Genomic DNA, 21320 nt, shown 5'->3' on the forward strand with positions numbered 1-21320 from the left:
CAAAAGATGAGTATGTGAGTTTAAATTCACATTTAAAGGCTAACCTGAACCACTCCCCTCCACGCATGCGCGCGCGCACACACACACACACACACACGGCTGTGCAGGGCTCGCCAGAGATGCCCTCCTACATGCCACCGGCAGCTGGGTCTGACCCCCCAAGCCCTGCATTGCCCGGGGCTGGGGCTGACCCCCCCCCGCCCCCGAGTCCTGCTGCCCAGTACTTCGCATCGCTGACCCCCCTCCAACATTCCTTCGTTCCACCCTGGTGGGGGCGGAGAGGACTTTTTTGGTAAACTGGGCATTTGTGCAGTTTGATCTTGCCAACTGATCAGTCTCCCCCATTGTCTCTTTAATGTGTCAGTTAATAATTTCTGGAAATAATTTTGAAGGGGGTATGCAGCCCCAAATGTCTGTCAGCTGACAGTTTCAACTAGAATGAAAAAAGGGAATGAAAGATATTTGCTTCAAACTAAACAATGACCAGTGAGACACCCCTACATTATCAATGGTGCCTGACTCTTTCTGGTAATTAGGATAAGAATATATCTGAACCCCACAATCTTCTTAACAACTATGAGTTGTTACTCGTGAACATACGAGTACTGTCCTCTCACACACACTTCATTTTTAAATAAAAATCTCATAGGCAAACTGGAGCCTACCTCTCTACGGTTGGATTCCATGTGGCTGAAATGAGGGAAGGACAAGCACAGGATAAGGAGTTAAGGTGTTTTGGCATGAAAGAGCTCTTTGCATCCAGAGCTCCTTACTTTGAAATATAAAGAGATTTTTGGGGGGAGAAGAGGCAGTTGTAGAACTGTCCTTACTCAGGAGGTCAACCTTCCTCTAAATATCTTGGCTTGCTGCAGAGCCAAAGCTGATCTATAGCCAGGAAGGCTTCGATATTTTCTGCCACATTGGGTCCTCAGGATTCTATTTCTATGAGATTTTTTAACATATCATTTTAAACATGATATATAGTAACTTCTTCAGACCTGAGGAGTCTTGGCAGCCACCTCAGCCACTCTTTGGGGGAACACAAACACTGAACAGAGGAATTCTAGATGGGAAAGGTGCTATCCAGACTATTTGTGAGCATATGGTAAAATGTCAACTAATGGGGTCACATTGACAGCAGCTTACCCCTTGGAGATCAGGTGTCATGATGGATTCTGCTAGCTGAGAGATGGAGGAGGGGAAAAAAAACAGATAAAATGATAACACAATGAACTGTAACTGTTCTTTGAATCTGTCTCCTAGCATGTGTGCGCACACCAGGACAATCACCACAACAAAGCAGAAAAAAGATAAAGTTGTCTCTGTAACAAGTGATAACTTCTGATTGTATGGATGTAATAATGATTAAAACACTATTAAAATTAGCTTAATGAACATGGTCTAGGGATAAATCAGAAATGAGGGGTCAATGATAATATCAAGATTACAGACTCTGGAAGCAAATTTGAGTTGAGGACTTGCATGAAGTGTGACAGGGTCGGGCCAGATGGCTTCAGGAGAGTAATTTTTTTTTTGAAGCAGAAAAGAATTTTATTTGCATAACACTTACAAAAAAAATCACCAAAAAGGAAAAAACAAAACTATGCAACAAAACAAAAGCAAACGCAAGGTATAACACAGCAGCCTTCAGGAGGGAGAAGTGTTCAGGATAGCCTGGGCCCAGAGTGGGGGGGCTTCCTCGACACTCGTGGTCTTCCACTCTCCTGAGTTACCTGGTGGCCTAGAGCGGGGGGGCTTCCTCGACACTCGTGGTCTTCCACCCCCTCGAGTTACCTAGTGCCACGCCCAGTGTCACTGATTATTCCTCTCCTGAGAGTGCCCAACAAGATGGGCATGGCTGCGGGGTGGGCAGTTTGTGGGGGGACGGACGTACACCCACGTATGATAGGACCCCTCCTAGGTGATGGTGATGATGGTATCCGCAGCGGCAATGGCTGGGGCTGGGGTCTCTCACTCTTCCCCTCAAAGGGTCAGATGGAGGGAACCAGACGGGGTCACCGAGCAGAGAACCTCGGACAGCGCCCACCGCTCCTCGAAGGCGTCAAGGGAGTCGGTGGACGCCACCCAGAGGAACTCCACCCAGATATGTGAATGTACTGAGGATCGGAAAATGGCCCTACAGTCGCAGGACGCTTCATTGGCCAACCTCCTCTCTCTGGTTTTATAGATGGCTGTTTTAGCTAGGGCTAGGAGGAGGTTACCCAGGAGATCCCGCGACTTTGTGGGGCTACAGATGGGGAGTGTGTAAATAAAAAGGTGAGGGGAAAGTGCAGCCAAAAGCGTAACAGAATATTCATGAGAAGCCGGAAAAGGGGCTGCAGCCTGGCACACTCTAAATATACGTGTGCCAGGGTTTCCCTCACGTTGCAAAAAGGGCAAGTATCTGGGATGGGGGTGAACCGCGTCAAAAACACGCCCGTGCTCACAGCTCCGTGAAAGAGCTGCCAACTAATGTCCCCGACAGGCCTCGGGACCAAGGTGGAATACAGGCTGGCCCACCGGGGCTGCTCACCCTCCAAAGGTGGCAGGAGGTCCCGCCACTTTGTATCGGGGTGGGACACCAGGGTGAGGGCGTGAAGGGTGTGAAGCATGAATGTGTATAGATGTTTCCTTGGCGCGGTTTGGAAGCTGACCGGCTGCAGTTCATGCAGCCGGCTCGCAGTGGAAGGGTGAGGGGTTTGTTGGGATCTACGGGGTAGGGGCCCAACTGAAAGGTCCAGCGGGCCTGGGGTAGAGGGTGGGCGGGGTGCGCCCTCGCACAGGGCTCGGATGAAATAAGCCCGATCAGCGGGCGTCAAAACGGCCTTCACCTCCTGAAGTATGCGCCGGGGGGTACGAGGTCTGGAGAGCCCCATGCGCCGAGCGAGCATCAGGGGATCCAGCCAGTCTCCACGGTCGTAGTCCAGGACATCTCCGACTCTCGTGACTTCCGCCAGGACCAAACTCTGGCGCACCGAGTGGGACTCCGCCACCTGCACACAGAGCTGGGGTTGTGTAGCAGGGGCTCCGCGAGGAGATCCGCTCCCAGGGTGGCCGCCGCGGACCTGGTCATTGAAAACAGTTTCCAGGTCTGGAGGAGGTCCTGGTAGAAGACTGGCAGCCCGGAGAGGTCTCGCGGAAAACCTCTTGGACAGAGATAAAAGAGCTGCCGGTTGTATCGGAGCCCTTGGAAGCAGCGCAGGAAGGCGTGTGCCAGTATGCTCCACGTCGAACTACCTGCACTATAGAGGAGCCTCTGCAGGGCCTGGAGGCGGAAGACACAGACCTGAGTGTGCAGACACTTCAGGCCCTGTCCTCCTTCCTTCAGGGGTAGATGAAGAACTCCAACAGGGGCCCAGTGCATTCCTGACCAAAGGAACTCTAGAATCGATGTCCGGAGGTTGGTCAGGAAACCCGGGGCCGGGCCCAGGGTGTTGAGCCGGTACCAGAGCATGGACAGGACTAGTTGGTTAAGCACCAGCGCTCTCCCTCGGAGGGAGAGACATCGGAGTAGCCTCGTCCATTTCCGGAGCTGCTCTATCACCCCGCCTTCTAAATTTAGCCAGTTCTCCGGCGGAGAAGGGTGCATGGCAGAAAGATAAACGCCGAGGTAGAGCAGCGGACCCGCGCTCCACCGGATGGTCTGAAGCGCGGGTGGGAGGGAGCTCACCTGCCGCCAGTCCCCTACCACCAAGCCAGAGCTCTTGACCCAGTTGACTCAGGCAGAGGAGGCTGCCGAATAGATGGCCTGGCAAGCCTCCACCCACACCAAGTCGCCCGGGTCCTGGATCACGAGGAGCACATCATCGGTGTACGCCGACAGGACCAGCCACAGCTCCAGCTCCCGCCGCACCAACCCTGTCAACCTCCTTTGGAGGAGACAGAGGAAGGGCTCGATCGCCAGAGCGTACAGCTGGCCTGAGAGGGGCACCCCTGCCGTACTCTTCGCTCGAAGCTGACCGGTTCGGTCAGGGTCCAGTTGAGCCTAACCAGACACTCCGCGGAAGCGTACAGCACCTGGAGAAAACTCACAAACTGAGGTCCAAATCCAAATGCCTGCAGAGTGCCCAGGAGGTACCCATGGTCCACTCTACTGAATGCCTTCTCCTGATCAAGAGACAGGAGTGCGAACGACAAACCGTCTCTACGCCCGAGTTCCAAAAGGTCTCGGACTAGAAGTAGGTTGTCAAAAATGCTGCGGCCCGGGACAGTGTAGGTCTGGTCTGGGTGGATCGCGTCCCCCATCACGGACCCTAGCCGCAGCGAGATTGCTTTTGCTACGATTTTGTAGTCCGTGCTAAGGAGCGAGACGGGGCGCCAATTTCATAAATCGCAGAGGTCCCCCCTCTTCGGCAACAAGGTGAACACGGCTCGCCTGCACGAAAGAGGGAGGAACCCGTCCCGCAAGGACTCGGCCCAGACAGTGGCTAGGTCTGGGCCAAGGATGTCCCAGAATGCGCGGTAGAACTCTACGGTCAGCCCGTCCATGCCCGGAGATTTATTGGTGGGCATGCAACGGAGGGCTTCCGAGAACTCGGCCAGGGTGAGAGGCAGCTCTAGTCGGTCTCGGTCGCCCACACTGACCGTAGGGAGTTCCTCCCAGAGCACCCTGCAAGCGCCAGGATCGGTCGGATCCGGGGAGAAAAGGCTTGCGTAGAAGTCACGGGCCCTCCCACACATCTCCACTGGATCTGTGACGGGGGTGCCATCTTCTGCTAGAAGGCAGGTGACGTGCTTCTTGGCCCCCCTCGTTTTCTCCAGGGCGTAGAAGAAACGGGAGCCGCGATCCACCTCCCGAAGGAGGTGGATGCAGGATCAAACAAAGGCACCTCGGGCCCGATGGTCCTTGAGGGCCCGGAGCTCCTCCCGCTTCTCCCGGCACGCTCCGCAGAGGAACGGGTCCTTGGGGCTGGTGGCCAGACGCCTCTCCATCTCTAAGACCTCCCTTTCCAACTGCTCTATCGCCGCATTTCTCCGTCGGCTGGTGCCCCGGGTGTAGTCACGGCAGAAGAGCTTGGCATGCACCTTCCCTAGATCCCACCATCGCTGCACTGAGGGAAAGGCACGCAGCTGCTCTCGCCAGGCCAGCCAGAACTCCCAGAAAGACGTCACGAAACCCTCATCCTCCAACAGGCTGTTGTTAAAATGCCAATAGGCCGGCCCCGGCGTCTCTGCACGGAGGGAGGCTGTTATAGTGGCTAGATGATGGTCGGAGAATGGGGCTGGCCGAATGTTGGAGGAGTGGGCTCGTGAAAGATGGAAACGTGATAAATAAATATGGTCCAACTGGGAGTGGTGTGACCGATGGGCTTCCACCCGGACAAAGGTGAACGTGGAAGTGTCATCCGAGTGGTGGTCACGCCAGACGTCTACTAGGGAGTGATGTTCGACTATTTCTCGGAGAATGTTCGCGGTGGCCGGGCTCAGCTTGGCCCCTGAGTGGTCCTGCTCCTCGAGGGTGGTATTAAAGTCCCCTCCCAGGACTAGGCACTTGTGAGAACCTAGGGTGCTGAGGAAGGCGGACACCCGCTGATAGAATTGTGGCCTCTTCGGGCTCGTTGTCGGGGCATAGATGTTAATGAAGTTGATCATGAGCCCCTCCATACGGACTCGGAGATGCAGCAGGTGGCCCGGCATGGCCTCAGTGACCCCTAGCACCTCGGGTCGTAGGTCGGGGGAGAACAGGGTCGCCACTCCAGCCTGTCGAACCGTGAAATGGCTAAAGTAGACCCCGTCCCCACACTCCAGCTGCCAGCTGTCCTTGGTGGTCGGATCCGTATGGGTCTCCTGCAGGAAAACCACAGAGTACCCCCCCTCCTGAAGGAAAGAGAGCACCTGGGACCTGCGGAGAGCCATTCTACAGCCCCTGGTGTTCAAAGTTGCGATAATGAGAAGCGTCATGCGGAGGGCTGGGGGGAGGGGGTTCCCTGTTGGTGGGGGTGTTCACGGCCCCCAGCGGGTCACGCAACAATCTGTGACCCGCCCCGTAAGTGAGTAAATCGTCACGGAAGCTGCGGGCCCGCCCGTAGGCTGTGGCACCGTGCCTTCCTTTCCCTCTACCCTCTCTTATAAGGGCCCTTGTGGCTTGGAGGATTTGGTCAAAGTCCCCCCATCGCTGGAGAGCTAGCTGTACCTTGTAGCGGGAGCCACGGGCATCTTCTAAAAACTCCCACAACGCTTTTCGCAGCTCATGGGGGGTGGGGTTGCGATTTCTTGGTTATTCCCTGGTGGGGCTCTTGGTGTGGCCTCGTGGTCCGCTGAGGTGGGCAAACAGGGTGCGGACCACCGACGGGGCGTCTGACAGGCCATAGTTATTAGGTCCATCTCAAGCCTTGGGGTAGAAGGGGATGGCGGAGGGAAAATTGCAGCTCCTAATGGGTCGTGGCAGGAAAATGCAAAGGCTGCTCCTTGGGGGGGATCCGCAAAAAAAAGGGAAAAAAATAACCCCAGGGGTGGCAATAGCATTGCAGGAGGAGGTGGACTGGGCAGGGACAGGGGTGGGGGTGGGGGCAGGGGCAGAGGCGAGGCTCTGGGCTTCAGGAGGCAAGCAGCTGAGAGGTGGCGCCTCCCGAACAGATTCGACGGTTAAGGGGGTGGGGAGGGGGCTCCCAGTGATGCCAGGCGCAGGCTCTGTGGTGGATTTGGCAGCCACGGCATCAGGAGGTGGACTACCTTCTGTAGGGTCCCCGCCCGGGAAGGCGGTTAGGGGGAGGGAGCATGGGGAAATGGGGACTGGAGTGAGGTTGCCCAGATCGAGGCCAGCTGGCAGAAGGTCATCCTCTCCCTGGGTGACCGGGGTCAAACCTAGGGCCTCAATCTCCTCATACACGGACGAGAGGTCGCCTTCCACCACACCAGGGGTCTCCCCTCTGGCGCCCGCCTCGACGGTAGCTGCGGGGTTCGCGGGGGTTTCGGGTGATGTCCGGGCAGAAGGGGCTTCCCTGGGGTCTCGGAGGGGAGGGTCTCCCATGGAGGGAAGATCCTACCTTCCAGTGCTATTGTGTCTTCCCCACCCAACACCGGCGGATGGATCTCACTCGTGGGCAGAGCGGAAGGCTCGGTGTCAGTGCCTCCCTTCCTGGTCTTCCGGGGGGCCTCCGCATCGGATGGGTAAAGCGGAGCTCAAGCCTTCCGCTTGCCTCGCTTCCCCTGGACTAGGATCCAGCCCTCCATAGCATCGTCTGGGGGCTGGTTAGCAGGGGTCGTGTCGGGGGCAAAGGTGATGGTTCAGGGGCTCGGGGGAGTAACGATGAGGCAGCATGGGGGAGGGGGAGTTCCCCTTGGGGCGGGCCCTCTCCTATGCCCGGTAGTATCTTTGCTGCACCCTCCTCCATGGGCTCTGCTGGATTGTTAGCAGTGAGGGCGGGGCTCCCTCGCTCATCTGGGCGTTGTAGGGGAGGTGTCCCTTGGGCCCGGGCGGAAGTAGCAGTGGATCGAGCAGGAGGAGAGGTGGTTTCAGGTGCTGGGCGGCCAGGGGCGTCGGCAACGATGGAGCCGATGTCCTGCCAGGTCTCGGGGGTCTCGGGTGCCCCTCCCCGCCGGGCCAAGGGGCAGTTTCTTCGGACATGCCCCGCTGATCGGCAGAGGTAGCACCGGGCCTCTCCCGTGGAGTAAAAGATCCAATAGTGGGCTCTCTGGTAGGGGACTAGGAAGGACCCCTCGAGCGCCTCTCCGTCACGTGCCGCCGGCGGCGGTAGAAGCTGCACTTGCCGGCGGAAGGAGAGGACGTGACGGAGGGTGAGGTCCTTGCAGCCCAACGGGAGAGGGCTGATGACAGAAACGGGTTTCCCCAGGGTGGAGAGAGCGGGTGACAGGGCAGCATTGGGTAGAAAAGGAGGGACGGAGGTCAGGACTAGGCAGACGCCCAGGTCCTCTAGCGGCTCCAGGGGGACGAACACCCCCCCACCGCCAGGCCCTTCTCCACTGCCTCTTGGGCGGCAGCCTCCGATGCTAAGAAAAGGATGACCTTCCCGTACATTTTGGAGGCCGCCACAATAGCCATGGGTCCTACCACTCTCGACAACGCCTGCACATATGTCTCCACGTGAGGTGAGGCGGGCACCAGGAGGCAACGGACGCCGTGTTTCCTGGTCATGGTGGGAAAGGGGCCCCGGCCGCTGTTGATGGTAGCGGAGGCGGTGGGTGAGATGACGAGGCGGCAGGCGGGGGGGCTGCCGCCACCTGGGCATACACCCTGGGGGCCGGGGGAGGGACGCTTGCAGAGCTGGTGGAGGGAACAGTGGGGAGGGACGCAGTGGTCAATGACGGGGCCACAGCGGTGGGGGCAGCTCCTGCCATGGAGGGCCTGGTGGTTGTAGCAGGGCCCTTTCCCTTCTTCACACCCTGGCCTTTCCGGCCAACTGAGGGGGCTCTCCTAGAATCTGGGGGGGCGGTGGGTGTGGCAGCGGTGGTAGTCGCCCCGGTGCCTCCTGCTGCCGATGCCCCAGCGGGAGCGGTGGCAGGTGTTTTGGCAGCAGTGGTGGGGGGAGAGGCTTGGGGGTTAGACAGGGGGATAGATGGGGGAGGGGCAGTTGAGGTTGTTAGAGGGGCCTCACCCCTCTCATTCCCTGCCATCGTGAGCAGGGAGAGAAGGGGAGACACCAGAAGGAGGAGCGGGGAGGGGGAAGCAGATTAATCACTTCTCCCTGTTACACTGCAGGCAGGGGGGAGGCAAATGGATTGGACTGGGCAGGGGGAGGAAACAGGAGTTGGGGTCAAGTAGTAGGGGCAAACTGTGGGGTGGACAGTCCGGGGGGGGGAGGGAGGGATGTGAACCCACACGCGTTTGTCCAAAGGGTCTCGTTTGGTCGGCTGTTGTTTCTGGTCCGGACGGTGGAATCAGAGCGAGCAGCTGAATCCAGAGGCAGATGGCAAGTTGCCGGCAGGGACGGACGGCGGGGGGGCCGTGACGGTTGTAGTAGTGTTGGGGGGGGCACCGATGGATCGGGGGGCAGCTCCGTGCCACACCCCCTGTGCCCCTACAAACGCAGTCAAAACATAGTCAAACCTCCCCCAACACGAGAGTACAGTTCAAAAGTTACTCAGTCTTACGGCCCCCTCCACGATGGTTCGTAGCTTCCCTGGGTGATTTTTTCTGTTGGCTATCTTCTCTTCCGGCTTTTTAGTGAGGCTTTCAGCAGGCCCGGAATGTCGAGTAGATAAGATTCTTCTCGGCCCAGTACGGGTCCAGAAACAAACAGCAAAACAGTTGGGTCTGGGGGCTTCCAATCCCCTCCTCTGGGGAGTGGGTCGGCAGTCCCCCCCGCCCCGGGGGTTTCAGCCGGAGCAGTAGCAGCGTCCAAGGGCCGGCGTGGCGGGGCTGGCAGCTAGCTGGCAGCCGACCAGCACTCGAACGGCAGCAGAAAAACAGCAACAAAAACAAAACAAAGAAAAAGCGTCTGGCCCAGTCGGGGGGGGGAAGCTGAAGCAGGGGCAAAAAGTAAGAAAGCCCAGGCCAGGGGGCTATAAGAGAGGAATAGAAAGCAGATAGATTAGCAGCAAGCAAACGAGGTCCCTTTTCCCTGGGTAAGGGAGCAGGGAAGGTTTCAGAACAATCAGGAACCTTCCGGAGACAATTAAGATAGACAGGCTGATTAGAACACCTGCAGCCAATCAAGAAGCGGCTAGAATCAATTAAGGCAGGCTAATCAGCGCACCTGGGTTTAAAAAGGAGCTCAGTTCAGTTTGTGGTGTGCGTGTAAGGAGCTGGGAGCAAGAGGCACTAGGAGCTGAGTGTGAGAACGCATACTGTTGGAGGACTGAGGAGTACAAGCATTATCAGACACCAGGAGGAAGGTCCTATGGTGAGCATAAAGAAGGTGGTGGGAGGAGGCCATGGGGAAGTAGCCCAGGGAGTTGTAGCTGTCGCACAGGTGTTCCAGGGGGCACTCTAGACAGCTGCATAACAAAGGGCCCTGGGCTGGAACCCAAGCATATGTTGCTATCCAAGCCTAATCGTTGATAATTTGGACTTATTTTCAAAACTGTTTCCAGCCTTTAGTGCCTCAGAACCCGTTTGTTTGATTCATAACTTTATCCCAATAATCTCTATTATTATTATTACTATTACTATTTTGTTTTTGTCATGTTGTAACACAGTTGTAACACACCTCTTTAGGTTCATTTTTTATCTTTGCGTGTGTGTGTTCTTGCAGTGTCATTTTGCTATAATTTTTCTTAATGAAATTTGTGAACATAAAGAAGAAACAAAGTACTAAAAGTTAGTTAGGTGCACCCTCCCACTTGATTGCATTTTTATTATACCTTTATAATTTTTAATAAGTGTAAAATTTATAATTTTTACAGTATTTCAGTATGCTACGTCAGATGCTGGTGCTTTCCAAAAACAAGTCCTTGAGCACACACACAATCCAGTATCTGATTTTCTAAGCAATCAGGCAAGGTTATTTTAGGCCACCTTGTATTATTTCAGACAATCAGAATCAACAACTTAACAGATGAGGCCCAATCCTGTGAGCCGCTGAGTTTCCTTAATTCGTACTGAAGTCAATAGAACTTTAATCTCTCAGCATACAGGGATCATTTGCCAATCTAAATATTGTGATTTGCACAATTTATTCCTTCATTTCTTTTATAACACTCAGCTAACTTTTCCCCCCCAAAATCAGAGTTCTATTAACCTTCTAAACCTCTATTGTCATGAAAACTCTGAAGATTGATTTAATTATCCTTAGACAATGAATTTTAAATGCACGGAATGAAGGTAACTAAGTGATAAAAAAGATGCATTTATCCTGCATTATAGGCTACAGAAATAACAACAATACACTAATGCATTTGTGAACTGATGCAAAGTGTATAGCTATCTTTAGCTATCTGCCTCTAAGTTAAAATCAGGAAAACACAATTAATTTTGATAGGGGAGAAAACAAAGATGTGAATTACTGAACTGGGACATCTTAGCTCTTCAAATTATCCAACTTTCCAAAATATGACAAATGAGTCTCAGTTCTGCCATGGTGATTATTTATTACTGACAAAATACAGAAGGCCTTCCTCAGTCTCTACTGATTTCTTTCTTTGGAAACCTCTCATTAACTTTAATGAGAGTTTGCCTGAAAGTAAGAGTGAGTGAAAAATGAGTATGGAAGAACAGAAGTATCAAATACCAGTTAAGACTTTTTACACTACAGAATATGGTATCATTGACAAGCATATGCTCAAATGAACATAGATATATTTTTATGCTTCCTTGGAAACTGCAATTTTATTAGGTGTAATGAAATTAAGTCTTATTAATAAGACCTGACTAAATGACCTCCTAGTGATGGTGGGCAGGGTAAGCACCCTATGTTTTTGGCAGGCCCTTGTCAAAGGTGTCCCACCTAGCAAGCCTGCATGACTACTTTAAAAAGCAGCTTAGTGGAAACTGTAAACCAAGATACAAAAGACTAAAGATGAGGAGTTAATTTGGACTGAAGAAAGCAAACAGCATCTGACTTCTTTGCCCAGAATAAAAAGAAAAAGTCTGCAGGACAAATTATTCCCAAAAGGTTGAATCTTGTAGAAAAATAAAAACCGGCAAAATAAATAGTCTCTTAGCATGAATTTAACAATGCCTTAAAGATGAAAAAAGAAAAGGAGTACTTGAGGCACCTTAGAGACTAACAAATTTATTTGAGCATAAGGTTTCGTGAGCCACAGCTCACTTCATCGGATGCATTCAGTGGAAAATACAATGGGGAGATTTATATACACACAGAACATGAAACAATGGGTGTTACCGTACATACTGTAACCAGAGTGATCACTTAAGGTGAGCTATTACCAGCAGGAGAGCAGGGTGGGTGGGGAAAACCTTTTGTAGTGATAATCAAGGTGGGCCATTTCCACCAGTTGACAAGAATGTCTGAGGAACCGTGGCGGGGGGTGGGAGGGATAAACATGGGGAAATAGTTTTACTTTGTGTAATGACCCATCCACTCCCAGTCTCTATTCAAGCCTAAGTTAATTGTATCCAGTTTGCAAATTAATTCCAATTCAGCAGTCTCTCGTTGGAGTCTGTTTCTGAAGTTTTTTTTGTTGAAGTATTGTCACTTTTAGGTCTGTAATCGAGTGACCAAAGAGATTGAAGTGTTCTCCAACTGGTTTTTGAATGTTATAATTCTTGTCGTCTGATTTGTGTCCATTTATTCTTTTATGTAGGGTCTGTCCAGTTTGACCAATGTACATGGCAGAGGGCCATTGCTGGCACATGATGGCATATATCACATTGGTAGATGTGTAGGTGAATGAGCCTCTGATGGTGTGGCTGATGTGATTAGGCCCTATGATGGTGTCTTTGTGACTTTGTCATCACCCATAACTATTTCACATTTGGGGACAATGTATACCTTCAGATCAGCGGCACTGCTATGGGTACCCGCATGGCCCCACAGTATGCCAACATTTTTATGGCTGACTTAGAACAACGCTTCCTCGGCTCTCGTCCCTGTTAGGATATAGGTATTCAGGCCTGTCTGCAAAGGCCTGTACTTTAAGAATTTAGGTGTATTCTTATCACTTGGCTAGTTCTAGAGGTATAAAAGAAAGAATCAAAATCACTGTCTGCTGGTGTAAGGGCCCTCTCTTACTGTGACAGTCTGAGGCCCTGTGCTTAGGCTAAGGCCTTTGGCTAAGCAGCAGAGGCAGCCATAAGCTAGGAAGCGACCGGTTACATCCTCACATTCCAAACTAGTCACATTGAAAGAAGGTGCTATTGGGCTGTTAGGAATACAATCCTGTCCTGATAATGCCTATCACCTCCAGAGAAAGGGAAATGCCTAGAAAATGTAAAAGGAAACAACATCCTGTCTGGCAAGAACTCACTTATCAATAGTTGGGATGTGAAATCCTCACTTCTGTATTGTTTTGTCATTATAGTTCCCACTTTGTTATTGTTTGTCTGTATAATCTCTGTCTGGTTCTGTGATTGTTCCTGTCTGCTGTATAATTAATTTTGCTGGGTGTAAACTAATTAAGGTGGTGGGATATAATTGGTTACATAATCATGTTACAATATGTTAGGATTGGTTAGTTAAATTTCAGGAAAATGATTGGTTAAGGTATAGTTAAGCAGAACTCAAGTTTTACTATATAATCTGTAGTCAATGAGGAAGTGAGTGGGCGTGGAGGTGGACATGTGTGTGGGGAAAATGGGAACAGGGAATGTGGGTAAGGAAATTGGAACCATGTTTTGCTAAAGGGGGAAATGGGAACAGGGAATGGGAGTAAGGAAATTGGAATCATGTTTTGCTAAGGGCAGGAATGGGAACAGGGACACAGGTGTAAGGCTCTGTGGTGTCAGAGCTGGGAAGGAGGATACTAAGGAAGGAAACTGGAATCATGCTTGCTGGAAGTTCACCCCAAAAAACATCGAATTGTTTGCACCTTTGGACTTCGGGTATTGTTGCTCTCTGTTCATGCAAGAAGGACCAGGGAAGTAAGCGGGTGAAGGAATAAGCCCCTAGGCCTGAATATCTATATCCTAACAGTCCCCTAATGCCCCTACTCTACTTGCGCTATATTGATGACATCTTCATCATCTGGACCCATGGAAAAGAAGCCCTTGAGGAATTCCACCATGATTTCAACAATTTCCATCCCACCATCAACCTCAGCCTGGACCAGTCCACACAAGAGATCCACTTCCTGGACACTTCGGTGCTAATAAGCGATGGTCAGATAAACACCACCCTATACCAGAAACCTACTGACCGCTATTCCTACCTACATGCCTCCAGCTTTCACCCTGACCACACCACACGATCCATCGTCTACAGCCAAGCTCTGCAATACAACCGCATTTGCTCCAACCCCTCAGACAGAGACAAACACCTACAAGATCTCTATCAAGCATTCTTACAACTACAATACCCACCTGCTGCTGCAGTGAAGAAACAGATTGACAGAGCCAGAAGAGTACCCAGAAGTCACCTACTACAGGACAGGCCCAACAAAAAAAATAACAGAACACCACTAGCCATCACCTTCAGCCCCCAATTAAAACCTCGCCAACGCATCATCAAGGACCTACAACCTCTCCTGAAGGACGAACCATCACTCTCACAAATCTTGGGAGATAAGCCAGTCCTTGCCTACAGACAGCCCCCCAACCTGAAGCAAATACTCACCAGCAACCACACACCACACAACAGAACCACTAACCCAGGAACCTATCCTTGCAACAACGCCCATTGCCAACTGCATCCACATAGCTATTCAGGGGACACTATCATAGGGCCTAATCACATCAGCCACATCATCAGAGGCTCGTTCACCTGCACATCTACCAATGTGATATATGCCATCATGTGCCAGCAATGCCCCTCTGCCATGTACATTGGTCAAACTGGACAGTCTCTACGTAAAAGAATAAATGGACACAAATCAGACGCAAAGAATTATAACATTCAAAAACCAGTTGGAGAACACTTCAATCTCTTTGGTCACTCGATTACAGACCTAAAAGTGGCAATACTTCAACAAAAAAACTTCAGAAACAGACTCCAACGAGAGACTGCTGAATTGGAATTAATTTGCAAACTGGATACAATTAACTTAGGCTTGAATAGAGACTCGGAGTGGATGGGTTATTACACAAAGTAAAACTATTTCCCCATGTTTATCCCCCCTCCTCACCCCCCACTGTTCCTCAGACGTTCTTGTCAACTGCTGGAAATGGCCCACCTTGATTATCACTACAAAAGGTTCCCCCCCGCCCCCCGCTCTCCTGCTGGTAATAGCTCACCTTAAGTGATCACTCTGGTTACAGTGTGTACGGTAACACCCATTGTTTCATGTTCTGTGTGTATATAAATCTCCCCACTGTATTTTCCACTGAATGTATCCGATGAAGTGAGCTGTAGCTCACGAAAGCTTATGCTCAAATAAATTGGTTAGTCTCTAAGGTGCCACAAGCACTCCTTTTCTTTTTGCGAATACAGACTAACACGGGTGCTACTCTGAAACCTGTCATTAAAGATGAAAGTGCACTAGGAAAGCTAGGACAGCAAGGCACAGAATTTAAATCTTTTGGACAACTTTAGTTTATATACAAGTAGAGCTGAGTTAAAGGAGCTGATCCTTTATCTTTCACTCTTTGCTCTTAGTCTGTATTCTGCTTTTATGTCAATACAGCATCTGAACATGGCATTTCAATAGCCATCTATTTCAATGAGAAATCACTGTAACAAAAAGGTAAAGGCTGAAGACAAGGTATTAAGATGAAAGATACCGACACCAGTGATATTTCAGTAAAAGGATAAACATGCAGATGATTTGTGCAGTCTGGATTCTGCAAATCCAAGACCCATATTCTGCTTTTAACTAAAAGAACCTGTGGATTATGAAGATACGGTACAGAACAGTCACTTCAGTGTATATTGTGAAGACAGTCTATTACTTCTGAACTGGGCAAAGCTTACCTAATAACTATTTTGAAAGGGATGCGATGGGATGCATTATCATGAGCCTATATTAATACTGAAGAAGAAAGAGACAGGATAACAGGAGGACAAGAAAAGATAATTGTGAAGGTTGGTGGACCCCAAAGCTTGACTTTATTTTCAGTCATATATCTGTTTGTGAAGTTTACATAATTCACTGTGACTGTGTTTAAACTCATTTCAGTGTTTTTGTCCCTAAAAAGACAAACAAACAAAAATCATAATAGCCACTTGCACTCCAGTGTGACAGGGAATTGAATATCTTTTTTTTAGAAAACACCTTCCATTTAAAACTTCCAAGGGGCTACAGACAAATCTAAGTTATTTGAAATGATGAGAAATATATTGATGGTATCCAGTACACGGTACTATAAAAGACAGACTAATGATGTATCAATAGTCTTTTAAAAATTCTAATATTATACATCCATAAAGTATATTTTCACTTTTTGGATATGAAATTTGCAAAAATCTTGAGAATACAGCTCAGTGACAGAGCATATGTTCAAATTTTATCAACAAGTCCTCAGTTCTAATCAGCCAGTCTCCCTCTTATCTTGATTTAAGGAGCTCAATCTATTTAATTTATTGCAGAGAAATAATATCTTCCCACTTCCCAGATGAGTTCCTTGATCACTGCGCTAAAGGTTAGAAAGGTAGCACCAACTCTTTCTTCAACTATTTTGTAAATCTAACTCATTTCCTTTTCTTCTGTGTTAAAAAAGTGCCCAAAGGCTAAACAAAATGGTTCATTTCAGATCAAACAAAATATTTTGTTCTACGCAAAATGAAATTTTTGTCAACTTTTTTCAATTTACTGAAATTCTTTGGAATTTTCTGATTTGGTTTGGGCCAACCCTTTTATTTTATTTTTATTATTATGTAGAAGTGGCAGTGAACTGAAAAGTAAGTTATTCGCCCAGCTCTAGAATCACTAGATGAACTTTTATGGACTGTTGTGCAGGAGGTCAGACTATATGAACATAATAGTTCCTTCTGACCTTTAAATCTATGAATATGAAAAATTCAACATTTGGAATAAACTCAGTTCCTAGTCTTGTCTCCAGTACCAATTGATTCTGAGACATTTATGCTTTCATCAGAGATGATCAGTTTTCTCAAAGATGACCAGTCTTACTTCTCTGTTCCCCTCATCTCCAACATGTTATATGACTGGAGCAATTAAATCTATCTCTGACTGAAAGCAGCAGTGTTTAAGCATAAACTTAACTGTAAACCATTATTGAAGCCATTTCTTTTCTGGAGAGGGGATTTGCTATTATGGGGTGTTAATGTATTTTTGCTGTAAGTGTTGCTTGTAATAGGAAGTGTCAGACTTTGATCAGTAACTTTTAGATGAGCTATTCATTTTCATTTTTGTAAAAAAAGTGTCTATTTTTCTCTTTCAGAAATATGGATTCAGAAGCTAAAATACAGTTTCAGAAATGTATCTCCTTAATGTAAACAGAAAGAAGAAAAAAATGCTGGAGAAGTGGAAGGGCAATAAGGTAGTAATAACACGTCACTAACATTGCATGTTTCCTATCCATAACACATTTAAGTTTCGATGCATTGTTTTTATTTGATTTGATTTGTGCAATGTGTCTATCATAAAATTGTAGCTATGTAAGGTACATTTTTTCAAAAATGCCAACATGACTTAGGAGCACAGCTTTGTGAATAACAGCTCTTTTGGTTCACTGGCAATTCCAAACAACTCAAACGAAAAATCCATTTCAGACCAAAAAATAAAATGTTTCAAAAATTTTGGCAAAGCAAAAAGTAGAAAAAAAAAAGTAGAAAAATATGACATCAGGGTTGAACAGAATGTTTAATTTTGACAAAATGAAAACTTTTCTTCAAAAGTTAGGTGTCTAACTCTCCTAGGCACTTTTTAAAATCACATCTTCAATTAATATCTTTCTTAGCCCTGGTCTACACTGGGTGGGGGGGTGTTGATCTAAGTTACGCAACTTCAGCCACTTGAATAACGTAACTGAAATCAACATACTTAGATTGACTTATTGTGATGTCTCCACCACGGTGAGTTGACGGCTGCCATTCCCCTGTCAATTCTGCCTGCGCCTCTCATGGTGCTAGAGTACAGGAGTCGACAGGAGAGTGCTTGTGGGTTGGTTTATCGTGTCTAGACTAGGCGCGATAAATCAATCCCCGCTGGATCGATCGCGGCCCACCGATCCGGTGGGTAGTGAAGACATACCCTTACATATATATAAAGGCAACTATCATACTAAGATGGAATAATCAAAAAGTGTTGTTTAGATTTTTAACTTTTTAAAATATTTGATTAAAAATAAAAATTAAGGAAATCTTAAAACAAATGGTTGGTTCAAACTGAAAAATGGAAACATTCTTTTCAAAAAGGACAAACAAACATTTTGATGTGGCAGGGGAGTTGGGGGATTAGGATTTTAATTCTACTTAAATGATTTTGTAAAACAATACAAATTTGCTGAATATATATTTTTTGCTAAAAGAAAGTGTCAGCTGAAAAAAATCATTCTGCTCTAATTAGAAGCCTAACTCCCATTTTCACAAATGATTTAGGCACTTAGGAGCCTAACTCTCATTGAATGTCACTTGAACTTAGGCTTCTAATAGCCAGAGTCCTTTCTGAAGATGGGACTTAGGTTTTCACTTTTGAAAACTTTACTCATTATCAATATTTAAAGACATGTATTACAAAATAAATTAAGTATCAACATCAGCAAACAACTAAATACTCACCACCTGATAAAACCTGAGTCCCTCTCTAATCAGTCCACACCATCATAAAGAGGTTGAATGAATAGATAGGTTTTATAATGTGTCCTGACAATAAACAAACAAACTTAGGACCAGTCAGACCAAAGAAAAAGCACATTTCAAAATCAATGGCCTTTCCCTGGCCTTACTTTACCACATTCACAGATTGAGGGACAGTCAGCTTGAGCACCCCAAATGAGATACAAAAGGAGAGGAGGATTCTGTAAGATACAGAGGGTCCAAAACCATAAGATTTTTATGGATTATAACCAACACCTTGAATTACATCTGGAAATTAATTTGAAATCAGTGCAGTTTAAGAGTGGGTGTAATATGCTCCACAAATGAAAATAAACTTGGTGCAACTTGGGACATTAAAAATGAAGACATAGTACAATCTGGTGTAATATTAGAAGAAAATATACCTGCTTTAAAGCAGTAGATTGGTCATGTACTTCCTCTTTTGTATCTGCTCTTTATTTTCTGTTGTTGAGAATTACTATAGGATTTTACATTTTATTAGTATGAAATCTTTCCTCATTGGCTGTAGTTGCTATTGCTCCAGCCTATCCAGGTCAATTTGCAGTTTAGTTCTGGTTTCCTATGTTTTCTATCCCTTCAATTATATCCCAGCAGAATTCATACTCACGCAACACCTGATGAAAAAAGACTTCAAACATCTGTGCAGGGGACACAAAGGTAGTTTTGTTCATTTCTGTTTTGGGTTTTTTAAGCGTATTATTTTATCAAAGAATGTCTCATCTGTGGGCCTGATGCAATGCCCACTGAAATCAGTTACTCCTTCCATTGATTCCAGTAGGCTTAGCCACTACAGTAGAAAAATTCTCAGGGCAGGATTTTCAAGAGTTGGGTGCCTAACTCTTAGGCACTTTTGAAAATCCTATCCTCAGTTAATATCTTTCTTAGATCTACATAAAGTCACCTATCAGACTGGTATCGAATACTACTTAGAATTTAATGAGTGAGATTCTGTGCTGCTCCTCTAAAGACAGCCACCCTGTGAGTCCTGTGAGCCTGTGACTCTGCAGTGGCTGAAGAAACTCCCAGGATAACTTAGCCCCAGGTGTCCCTCTAAATTATAGCAGCCGCTGTGGGCTGCCCTATGAGCTGCCATGCTGCCTGGAATTTTAGCAGTGGTGTGTGCTGAGGTCCCACCCCCAGCCACATCTCCTAAAAAAGGGCTTGAAATGGGGTTCTAGTAAGGCACCCCATAGCAACCTTTCACAGAGCCTGCACTGGGAGAATCCTCTCCCAATCAGCTGCAGGGGGCAGCTACGGCACCTTTACACTGCTCCAGCCCGTTGATGCAGTTAAGGGCCAAATGAGCAGTGAGGATCTCATCTCATATTTTCAAATGGGAGTACAAAAATTGGACACAATCCTGCAACTTGCACACATGTGTAACTTCACTAAAGTGAGTGGTCTCATTGACACATGCCATCAGTGATTTCAGAATTAAATCCATTACCTAGTTAACCACTTTAAATGCACACAATGAAGGTTAAGGATTATTATAATTAAACTAGGGTATACTGTGACATCTCTGGAACTGGGACTATCTTTTAACTGGCACCCAGCATGAAGGGGCTCTGATCCTCATTTTGGACTCTTAGGAGTTATATCAAAATAATTAGCAATAACAATAATAATACATATTTTAAAGCTGGACAAAAAAATATAGAATACAATATGATTTGCCCCTGGGCACAGAACAAGTCAGCAGAAGAGGCAGATTAGATGCTGCTTTTCTAAATTGCTTTTTAAGTACAGAGATTTTGTTAAAGAAAACATTCTTCATTAATCACAAAAGATTGCTTTGTTCCAGTAGTGTCCTGACTTCAGAGAGGCTATGAATTTGATTTCTAGAGTGAGTTAATTCTTCACTGTGAGAAAAATGAATGAATATGGATATAAGATAGTCTTTCCTAGTCTATTTTCATTTTTAATATATCCATAGTTCCTATTATGTTTTGACAAATATGAACAAAAGGGATAAAGCACTAGTACCATAATTTACAAAGACGGTGGAGCACTTTTGCAGCTCTGGCACAAAACCACATTGTTTCTCAGTTTCAGCTAGACTATTCTCATGCAAAACCTGTCCCCCCAACTTTATAAAGTCAGTGAGTCTTAGCTATATCCCAAACTGCATTAAAAATTTCTATATAATAGAAGTGTTTGTCTGTCACTCAGAAAGTTGCTACACCCAACTCTAGCCAGGTGTCAGTCAAAGCCAAACTAGAGCTGGGGGCAAAGCTCTGGGGGTGGGGCAGGGGTGTTGCACTCCCCCACCTCCTGCAGCTGTTTTTCAACATAAATGTTATCTCATTTGCATTCAGTGACCCCACCTATTAAACACAAGTGCTTGAAGTTGGCTTCTAATAGCCCATTATGTTGCAAAAGATAAGGTGGGTGAGGTAATATCTTTTATTGGACCAGCTTCTGTTCTGTTTTTGAAAGCTTGTCTTTCTCACCAACAGAAGTTGGTCCAACAAAAGATATTACCTCACCCACCTTGTCTCTCTGATATCCTGGAACGCACCTGGCTACTACAGAGAAGGTTACTCACCTTGCACAGTAACTGAGGTTCTTCAAGACAGTATCCCTGTGGGTGCTCCACCTTAGGTGTCTTGACGCGCTGTGCTTGTAATCTGGAAATTTGTGAATAACAACCTCATCCCCTGTGTTGTAATGGTATGGGTTCCATGGCACCTAATTGTATGAGGTGATTTATTTTCTGTGGTAACATGTGCTCGTGAGAGGAGTCTCTGAAGAGGGATGGGGAAGGGAGGTGGGTAGGTGGGATAGAAATAAAGGCGGTGGAGTAGTCCTTCTGGATAATCTCTAAATCCTATTTGTCTGTCATGATGGTGTTCCAGACTGGGTAGTATCGTGACAGACGGTCTCCAAATGGTTGGGGGAGTCAGAGAGTGTGGAGGGCTTGTGCCCTCGACCACTCCTTCAAAATGATGGTTTAGGGGTGGATTGCTGAGACGTCAAAGGGTGATCTTGGTTCTGCCGACATCTGTTCTGTCTTTGTTTATGCCATTGATCGTACTGTCTTTGGGGCTGAGAGTAAGACATAGA

General features: G+C 47.6%; 1 protein-coding gene across 8 annotated transcripts in view; it reads right to left on the reverse strand.

The window, feature by feature from the left end:
• The window catches only part of DMD (dystrophin), a 1912888-nt gene that overhangs the window by 507806 nt on the left and 1383762 nt on the right, over positions 1 to 21320 (reverse strand). The window lies entirely within an intron of this gene.

Source organism: Chelonia mydas, chromosome 1 (assembly GCF_015237465.2).
Source record: "Chelonia mydas isolate rCheMyd1 chromosome 1, rCheMyd1.pri.v2, whole genome shotgun sequence".
In the NCBI taxonomy this organism is placed as follows: Eukaryota; Metazoa; Chordata; order Testudines; family Cheloniidae; genus Chelonia; species Chelonia mydas.